Source organism: Leucopleurus acutus (genome assembly GCF_964270905.1).
Source record: "Leucopleurus acutus genome assembly, chromosome: 4".
In the NCBI taxonomy this organism is placed as follows: domain Eukaryota; kingdom Metazoa; phylum Chordata; class Mammalia; order Artiodactyla; family Delphinidae; genus Leucopleurus; species Leucopleurus acutus.
The window spans coordinates 118,345,751-118,356,224 of NC_139146.1; the positions used below are offsets into that span (position 1 = coordinate 118,345,751).

The 10,474-nt window shown below is 40.7% G+C and overlaps 1 pseudogene across 1 annotated transcript; it reads left to right on the top strand.

Annotated features, from left to right (window-relative positions):
* The first annotated feature begins 5,513 nt into the window (after positions 1-5,513).
* LOC309960881 (STAM-binding protein-like) lies at positions 5,514-6,827 on the top strand (annotated as a pseudogene). Its single transcript has one exon. The product of its transcript is annotated as an STAM-binding protein-like (transcript).
* Positions 6,828-10,474: the final 3,647 nt, after the last annotated feature.

Below are 10,474 nucleotides of genomic sequence, written 5' to 3' on the forward strand. Positions count from 1 at the left end.
ATATTTATAATTCTGGTATTATAATCCTGGTCTAGACCCTCGCCAAGGAACTTGGATTGCATTTGGATTCTTTACTTTGTGAGCTACTTTGCTCATTTGGGGGTTACCTGTTTACAACTCCGTCTACCTCACAGAAGTGTGAATCCATTGCTGTGGCTCCAACAGCTAAATTGCCCTGGTTTGAGAGTCAAGAGACCAGGGTCTGCCACTAGTTAGCTTTACAAAATGGTGCATTTTATAAACATATTAGATTCTTGATATTCTTACCTTTAAAAAGAGATTGTTAAGAACGGATATCGCCTCATGCCTGTCAGAATGGCCATCTTCAAAAAGACAAGAGATAACAAATGCTGGCGAGGATGTGGAGAAAGGGAGCCTTTGTGCACTGTTGGTGGGAATGTAAATTGGTGCAGCCACTATGGAGAACAGTATGGAGGGTCCTCAAACACTTAAAAATAGAACTACCATCTGATTCAGCAATCCCACTCCTGGGAATATATCCAAAGAAAATGAAAACACTAACTCAAAAAGATATCTGGCACCCCCATGTTCATAGCAGCACTAGTTACAACAGTCAGGACATGAAAACAACCTAAGTGTCCATCGACAGAGGAATAGATAAAGAAGTTGTATATATATACGATATACAATGCAGTATTATTCAGCCATAAAGATGAGGAAATTTTGCCTTTTGAGACAACATGGAGGAACCTTGAAGGCATTATGCTAAGTGAAATGTCAGACAGAGAAAGACAAATACCGTGCGATCTCCCTAATGTGTGGAATCCAAAAGCCCCCAAATTCAGATTTGTGGTTCCCAGAGGTGGGGAGGATTGGGAGGCAGGAGAGAGGGGAATTGGAGGAAGGTGGTCAAAAGGTACAAGCTTCCAGCTATAAGAGAAGTAAGTACTAGGGATGTAATGCACAACATGATGACTATAGCTAACACTGTTATGTGGTATATAGGAAAGTTGTGAAGAGAATAAATCCTAAGAGCTCTCATCATAAGGAAAATTTAATTTTCTTATTTTGCTTTTTCTTTTTATTGTATCTATAAGAGATGATGGATGCTAACGAAACTTACTGCAGTAATCATTTCACAAAATATGTATGTCAAACCATCACGCTGTACACCTTCTCATGCTGTACGTCAATTATATCTCAATAAAATTAGGAAGACATTTTTAAAAGAGATGGCCAGAATTGACAACTATTAACATCCCTTCTGACTGTAAAATTGGAAGATTATCCCAGAAGAGCTGGGTGGAGCTCCCTGGCACTGCACCCCCCAGGAAAGCTGGGTCTGCCAGCGCAGGAGCCCTCGCCCGGGGTGATGCATCCCTTCCCTGCACTGGCTGTGGGTTCCCCGTCTCCCTGGCTGCTGCTTTGCGAACTCAGAAGCTCTTTTGCTTGGTTTCTCACCACCCTCTTCCCACGCCTCTTCTTTTCTCTCCCCCTCTGATTTTTTTCTTTCCCCTGTACCAGTTTTTATTCACAGTTCTATGAATAAAACTGCTTCACAATTTTCTCTGCTCCTGTGGGTCAGGACCTCCAGTCTGAAGGTGGGCTTTAGGTCCCTTGGATCTTTCTTTTCTGAGCTGCTGACAGAAACAAAAAGGTGCAAGAGCTCAAGCCAGGGCTGGATAATGAAGGTGGGGTGAACGACAATTAGCCCTGAATATAGATGTCTTCTAGAGTGTTCGTGGAGGCTGAATGCCATGCAGGGAGTGAGCGCTATCTGTGTGGCAGGGAAGCATTCTAAACTCTCAGCAGGGAGGCAGCCTGCAGCCCCAGTGCTAAAGGGGACGGCTGTCAATGATAAAAACAAATCTTCAAAACCTAGGGCAGTGAGAAAAAGTCTTTAGCTGTCCTGTGACGGGAAGCACAGATGTCTAAATATACAAACATCCTACTCTTAGGGGACAAATATTAGTCAAAAGGATCTCTCCTTGTCTCAAAATAATCCACATTGCTAGAAAATTGTGATGAGTTGGTTGAGAAGAAAAGTTTATTGTTAGAGATGAAAACATATTTTAAATTCTTCTCTTTCTCTTAAATTAGGTCAAGCAAACTCTTAGGTGCATGCTTTCTAGAATTTCTCCATGTTTTTAAAACTCTGTCTTCAATTCCTATTCTTTTTATTTTAGCTTGTTCGTGGGAGGATAGAATAAGTTAGAAAGGACTCGGCTCTTAGCAGTCTGGCAAGTCGCAAGCGGTTCATAAATGCCCAGTGAATTAGGTGTTTGAAGAAGTCAGGAAAGTTGACTTTGATGAAGTCAGGAAAGTTGACTTTATTTTACCAGAAAATAAATAGAAAAAAATTCCAACAGAAGTTCTTTACATATAAAACTGTACTTTCAGGAAGCCCAAAGTAGGAATAAAGACCTGACAAGTCTGTAGGAAAGCCCTCTGGCTAAAAAGGGACCTTTCCCTTAAAAAGAATGAGATAATAATTTGACTAGAGGCTGGAGAAGGCATAAGGGCTATTCTGTTTCTCCTGGTCACTTGATGGGCAGAGTCGGTCCAGCTTGGGTCATGTCACAGTCACCACCGCAGTGCTGGGCTAGTGTGACAAGTACCAGGGACACCATCTGTCATTTTCATTGATCATTCTAAGACATATCATTTATTCTGCCATAAACTCCACCCAGTAGAAACAAGGTTTCACCCACCTTGTGCTGTGAGGATGTCGAAGGCTCATTATTTCTGTTCAATCAGCTTCAGCCAATGTGTAAATATTGAAGCAAGTCTAAGGAGCCAAGGAAGGGAATGATGATTACTCCACTAATACTAATGAGCATAATGGAATTGGGAATGTGTTTAGGTAACGTTGCCACCAAAGAGGATGACTTAAAAAGGAGAAAAAATCCACAGGCTATTGTTGATTTAAAAAAAAAAAATGACCAAGACATAAAATCCACATGAGGTAAGAATCAAAGAGAGTAAAAAAGATTATGGCTCTAGGAAATCTGTGTGTGTGTGTGTTTTATGCTCAGTCCATTCAAAAGACTCTGTGTGGACTCCAGCAGGCTACTACATGCCAGTGAAAACAGCCCACACACAACTTTTTTTTCCTCCCCCTCATTTATAGCTTTTCTTGGAACATGAAATAGATGTATATAAACCCACAGCAAATGCAGACTGGTATCAACATATTCCTGATTTCTACTGAATAGATGCGGAAGCATCCAGAAGCCCATCTGTAAAGCTGGATTTCGGAGAAAAGGGAACATAAGAGAGAATAAAATGACAGCCATGTGAACTTATGAAAGTCATTTTTCCCTTGCACCTCATTAAATGCTGTAACACCGTCCTTATCAAACTCACCCCATCCTCAAACAAAAGCCATTTATTTGGGAGTGGACAAGGAGCTTATTTACTTTAAGGGGTCTGCCCCATAGTCCATGGTTGTAATACCTCTTCACATCCCTCTTTTTGGAATGCTGGCACTTCAAAAGAAATTAAATTTCTTGCGATGGTAAGGGAGGTTTAGAAACAGGCTCTTCCCTAAATGTTTTGTTTTGTTTTAAGTAAATATAACCCCCGGGTTCTGCCCGAGCTTTAGCGAGGTTTTGCCAGCCGGATTTCATTTTCCTTTAGAGAGCACTGAGAGCTTTTTGAGCCTAGCGCGGAGCTCTGCTGCGGGCATTGCAATTCCATCAGTTGTCTGCGCCTCTGAACCAGACACAGAGGGCGCTTTAACCAGAGGGAGCCCGCGGCAGCGCTTCCCTCTGAGGACACAGGGAGGCAGTGCGGGAAAGCGAGGCTTCCACCCGCCGGAGAGAACGACACCGCGGCTGCCAGCTTGCTTACCTTTTCCGCTGTTCAAGTCCTAGAGTCTCCTCAGTGGCTTGTTTAAGTTTTATATAACTAAGAATTTTCAAAGAAAAAGGTCAGGTTACCTGACCAATGAAACAAACCAAAAAAAAAATTCTTTTTAATAATGTGTTCTGGGACAATGACACAATAAAAGCTAGGAAACAGGAACCGTGACAACTGTTTAAAGCAGTTTTATAATCCATAATATAGCCAATATCCAATACCCATCAGTCACATACCTAGAGTTTCCTTGCCGATTCTGTCCTCCCACGAGGGTTTACAAAGCACTTTGTAAATGCATAATCTCACTGAATTCTTCCGCTAGTGCTTGATATTACAATAATCATGGACTTGTTTCCATTTCATGCGGAAGGAAATTGAGGTTAGAGAGTTTAAGGAGGTCACATGGTGACCAGTAAGCAGTAAGCTGGTGAGCAAGTCAGGGTTTCAACCTATGTCGTCTGACTCTGCATGAAGTATACTCCCCATCTCACACTCAAGTACTCTGACTGAACTCTCCTTCTCAGTTTTCCTCCCCAACTATTGTATGAACCTAGACCTCCGCTCTCATTCTATTGGCATCACCCCACAGCTATCTTGTCCCCTGCCTACACCTTGAACCTATCAATGAGTTTTCAAAACAGGTGGCTTTCTCCTCTGTAGTACCTCCCCAATCTCCCCCTACTCTTCATTCCCACTATGATAACCATCGATCTTATTTGCCTCTTTCCTAGAGCTGGAAGTTTCCGAACACTGCCTTTACTTCCATTTCTTCCCTGTTCTAATCCATCCTACACGGCACTTTGAGACTAACCATCCCAAACCACTCTCGAATGAAATCACTGCCCAGCTTGAAAAGCTTCAGGGGCTCCTCTTTGCTTCCTCAAACAATACACAAACTCTTTCTCCAGGCAGTTACAAACACCACACACCCTGAAAACCCCAATTTCCCAACACAGCCCTTCTATTCAGGCGAGCTTTGCCCCTTCCAGCAGCTCCCCGCCTGAGCTGCGTGTTTTGCGCAGCATTTTCTCATTTATAGTGACAGCCCTTTTTCACTCCACTTGCACCTCCAAATCCTATATTCCTCAGAATCTCAAACACTGGATCCTTCATGAAGCCTTCCCTGATTCATCCAGAGACAAGTCATTTTTTTTCCTTGAAACCCCTATCCACTGTCTAATGCAATTTAAAAAAAAAGATAAAATATAAATTGTACATAAATGAAAAAAACTTCCAGAGCACTTCTCTTTCAATCATCTCTTGAATTATAGTTACTGATATACATACTAATCTTCTCTCCCAGGCTCTAAGTACACAAGGGCAGGGACCAGGTCTCTTTCTTTGAATTCACAACAGCCTCAGAATAGCTTTCACGTATTTGGTGCTTAGTAAGTGGGTTAATGGAGAAAGGGTTATGGTTAAACCAAAACAAAACTTTCCCATTTACCTCCCCTCTGCACTATATATACATATAAAATACTTAGTTGGATGTTCTATCACTCAATTAATTTTTCATATTTACTGATCACATAATATATATCAGGCATTGTACTGGGTGCTATAGTAAACAAAGTTCCAAAGTTCTAGCGAAGATAGATAATAAACAAATTATTAATTTTTGCAAATAGTGATGGGACTATAAAAACATGCAAAGCTGTTCCGGAAGCGCCGAGTGTCGTCCGAGGGGACAGAACTTCTTGGTCCTGATGTCTGACCGTGGAGATATGAGCCTGCCACCCGAAGACCGGGTGAGGGCTCTCTCCCAGATGGGTAGCACAGTCGAGATAAACGAAGACATTCCACCCCGTTGTTACTTCCGCTCTGGAGTGGAGATTATACGAATGACATCTATTTACTCTGAGGAAGGCAACATTGAACATGCGTTCATCCTCTATAACAAGTATATCACGCTTTTTATTGAGAAACTACCAAAGCATTGAGATTACAAATCGGCTGTCATTCCTGAAAAGAAAGACACAGTAAAGAAATTAAAGGAGATTGCATTTCCCAAAGCAGAAGAGCTGAAAGCAGAACTGTTAAAACGATATACCAAAGAATATATAGACTATAATGAAGAAAAAAAGAAGGAAGAGGAAGAATTTGCCCGAAACATAGCCATCCAGCAAGAGCTGGAAAAGGAAAGACAGAGGGTGGCACAACAGAAGCAGCAACAGTTGGAGCAGCAACAGTTCCATGCCTTTGAGGAGATGATCCAGAACCAGGAACTAGAAAAAGAATGACTGAAAATTGTACAGGAGTTTGGGAAAGTGGACCCTGGCCTGGACGGCCCACTGGTACCTGACTTAGAGAAGCCCTCCTTAGATGTGTTCCCCACGGCACCTGTTATATACACACAGCCTTCGGACTGTAATACAACTGTAAGGCCTGCCAAGCCACCTGTAGTGGGTAGATCCTTGAAACATGGAGCATTGAGCAACTCGGAAGCTCCTACAATTGATGGACTGCGCCACATGGTGGTACCTGGGAAGCTCTGCCCACAGTTTCTCCAGTTAGCCAGTGCCAACACTGTCCGGGGAGTAGAGACACGTGGAATTCTCTGTGGAAAACTGATGAGGAATGAATTTACCATTACCCATATCCTCATCTCCAAGCAAAGTGCTGGGTCTGATTATTGCAACACCGAGAACGAAGAAGAGCTTTTCCTCATACAGGATCAGCAGGGCATCACACTGGGCTGGATTTATACTCATCCCATGCAGACTGCCTTCCTCTCCAGTGTTGACCTACACGCTCACTGCTCCTACCAGATGGTGTTGCCAGAGTCGATAGCCATTGTTTGTTCCCCCAAGTTCCAGGAAACTGGATTCTTTAGACTAACTGACCATGGACTAGAGGAGATTTCTTCCTGTCACCAGAAAGGATTTCATCCACAGAGCAAGGATCCACCTCTCTTCTGTAGCTGCAGCCACGTGACTGTTGTGGATAGAGCAGTGACCATCACAGACCTTCGATGAGAGTTTGACTCAGACACTTCCCAAGAACTATAAAACCATATCATTGTACTGTAGCCCCATAATGTAAACTTTCCAGAAAGCTCTGGAAGCTTTTTAAAACAGAATAGAACATATCACCTGGGGAAGAACTGATTTTCTATTTCTGGTTTGAAAAGAAATAATTGAATATGTTTTTTAGACACATCTGGAAAATAGCATGATCATGCTAAAGCAACTTTTCAGTCTGCCTATAACTAAAAAATTAAGTTGAAAAAATGTTGTAATGAACACCTATATACCCTTTGTTCTAGATTCACCAATTGTTAACATCTTTTCCCTCTCAGAGATCCTTCTAATTTCTCTGCCAACTTGTTTATTGTTTACCTTTGGACTAATTAAGGGCATCTATGCAGAAATTTGGAAGACATTTAGAAAATCTTTGGGTTTTTCTGTGGTTTATGGCAATATTAATGAAGCTTATCATAAGGCTGAGGGAGAGCTCACTGCATTTGACCAGACGGTGAGGCCCAAGAACCCTGAAGAATGATTTGGTCAGGAGTTATTGTTATTTAACAAATATTTCGGGATATTTTTTCTTCTACAATAAAATAACAACTATACATATTAAAAAAAAAACATGCAAAGCATTTGAAGTGCTTGAGGAGGGGCTGTGAAGGGACACCTACTCAGGCGGGGGTTCAAGGGAGGTTTCTCAAAGGAGAAGTGAGATTGGAAGGGTGAGAAACCAGCCATTCAAAGACTAGGAGGAAGTTCATTCCAGGTAGAAGAAAGCGCAGGAAGAAAAGCTGAGAGGTGGAGGAAATCATGGCGAACTGCAAGAAGACAGACACGGCTGGATTATAACGAAGGAATGGAAGGCTTGATCAAGACTGGATTGGAGAGGGAGGTGAGGACCAGACCAGATAGGTCTTGTAGACCCTGGTAAGGAAGGGGATTGTCTGTCAAGTTGGCAGGAAGCCATTGCAGGGTATAAGCAGTAGAATATTATGATCCATTTGTGCTTTCAGATCATTCTGGCTGCTGTGAAGAGAACAGATTAAAGAAAGGCAAGAGTAAAAGCAGAAAAACTGGTGAGGGTACCATTGAGGAGGTCCAAGCAAGAAATGACATGACTCAGACTTCCACAACAGTGGTACTGATGTGGAGTGGAGGACGGACCCAAGACAGCAACTACAGGGCTTGTTAAATAGGGGGGATGAGGGAAAGGAAAGAATCAAGGGCAGTGCCCAGGTTTCTGCTTAACAATTGGGTAATAACTGTTACCATTTACTAAGATAAGAAAGATTAGGAGAAGAGGTTTGAAGGAAAAGAAATCCATTAGCTCTAACTTTTAAGCCATCTTAAATTATAATTATTCATATGATGAATATTTGACACATATTTTTGAACAACTATTGTGTGCCTGACACGGTATTAGATGCTAGAGTAAATAAGACAGAATCCCTGTACTTAGAGCTTATACCATCTGGAGAAGAATACCAGTATCATTAAAAAAAAAAATTTAAGTCAAATAGAACATAGGATAGTGTGCAGGCATGCAGGCTCTGTGGTTGGAGATTTCATAGAATACAATGTGACACTACTTTTAAGGATTCTTTTCCTTGGATGCTTTGTTCAGATTTGAAATGCAAAATTTACTTACCATTTTGCAAATGAATTCTAGGAATTCATGAAAGCAGAAGTCCAAACCAAACACATAGTAACTTTGGGAACAGCTGCTCACAGTTTGCTTTCATTATGACTTTTAGCTTCCCCTAACCCAAGCCCATAGCATCCTGCATAGACAAGCATGGTTGGAGCGTAGTCTGAAGTCATCATACCCAATCACTGCTTCCACGGCTGGGCTTCTCACAATGGGTACTTTGTGTTTTTGAAGTGACGGCTTTACAGAAAAGAATGAGATTACATAAAGTCATCCTACAACCTTATCAAGAAGAGTGTCAGACAAAAAAAAAAATCAAATTGGGAAACTACTTAAAGTTACAGTTATATCCTGAATGGAACTTATGTCCTGAAAATTTTCTCCATATATGACATAGTTTATGATCAAATCATTCAAGAGAATAACCCCTATAAGGTTAAAATGTTGCTTTTCATACTGACTCTTTAATGTTTTACCTAAATCTTCCCCAGCATATTTGCAATAAATTATACAACCAAATACATTGTACATTCATTAACTGACCATGTGTAGAAAACTCAGACACTGAGTCCAAGCTAATAAAATACTCATAAATTAAAATTTGGCCACAGGATCTTTTTTTCAAGATTGACAATTTATTGATAGCTTTCTTAAAATTCCTGACCATGCCAGCTTAAGGTATCATATTGTTAATGTGATCATATTTTGCTTTATACTTCATAACACTTATCCACTTAAATGGATTCTTTTTTTTCCTTTAACATACCCAGAATTAGGTTCATTAATTTTCTAAAAAATAGTTTATATGAAGTCACATTCTAATATTCACCTTCCTAATGCTGAAAATCTCATTTTCCTTAGAACATGTCACTTTGATTTTCTGTAGATGCTTGTCCTGTCTTAGTCTCCAGCTGCTTTCACTGTTCACTGAGGCCAGCCAAGAAGCTCTGACCATATGCACTGACTAAATCACTGTGCTTCTCCTCTGGTAACATCACGTATATACAGCAGTCATCCGTCTCCCTTTGATCTTCAGCTAGCACAAACCCTTTCTCACCGAGTTGTCCTCCATGGTTTGTTTTTGATATTTAAACAGTTTGGACATCTCTAGAAGTGGAGTGACACTGACACCGAGATAAGGTGCCAATCAATTTATTAAGTGATTTTGTACAAAAATGGCAAACTCAACATGACCCTGGAGCATGACTGATTCACCCAACAAGAAGCGTGAAGAAAGCCATTCATCTGTTCTTGTCTCTCCTCACTAAGGATGTCGACGTGAAGCTTTTTTCTGGGGCAGGAGCTAATCAAACTCAACAGAAATAAGATTTTTAAATTTTTAAAATGTTAATAGGCCTCAGTAATGTTTCTTATTTCTATACTTCTTTTTTAGTTGAATGATGGATGAAGTGTAGATCATGAGGACATGCTCCATGTCATCACAAGGAACATTTTGTTCTTCTAAAATGAGACGTCAATGTTTTGCAGGGCACTGAAATACCAAGCTTATCACAATTACACTAAGTAGTTTCCAAAGAGGGAGAAAACACAAATGTGTTTCATTCATCTAGGGTAGCCTAGAGATAAACCCAGCCTAAAGGCACTGACTGTTTTTAGCATTTTGTGTTTCAAAGCAAAATAGATAATGTCTATGTAAATAAGAACTATGGTTACCTTTATTCCTTATTCTATGAATGCCAAAACTATAAAATAACAAAAAAATTAATATGACCTTTAGAAATCATTGTGTCTAATAAAATAGCTAACTCTCAGAATGAATTGGCCTGTCTCACAATACCAATTTTCCACAAAGTAGACTCAATCATCCCTGTGTAGTAAGACCAAAGAGCAAGTACAATTTAAGCCAGTGGCTTAAATCTACAGATTCAGTGCAATCCCTATCAAACTACCAACGGCATTTTTCACAGAACTAGAACAAATAATTTCACAATTTGTATGGAACACAAAAGGGCCCAAATATCCAAAGAAATCTTGAGAAAGAAAACCAGAGCTGGAGGAATCAGGCTCCCAGACT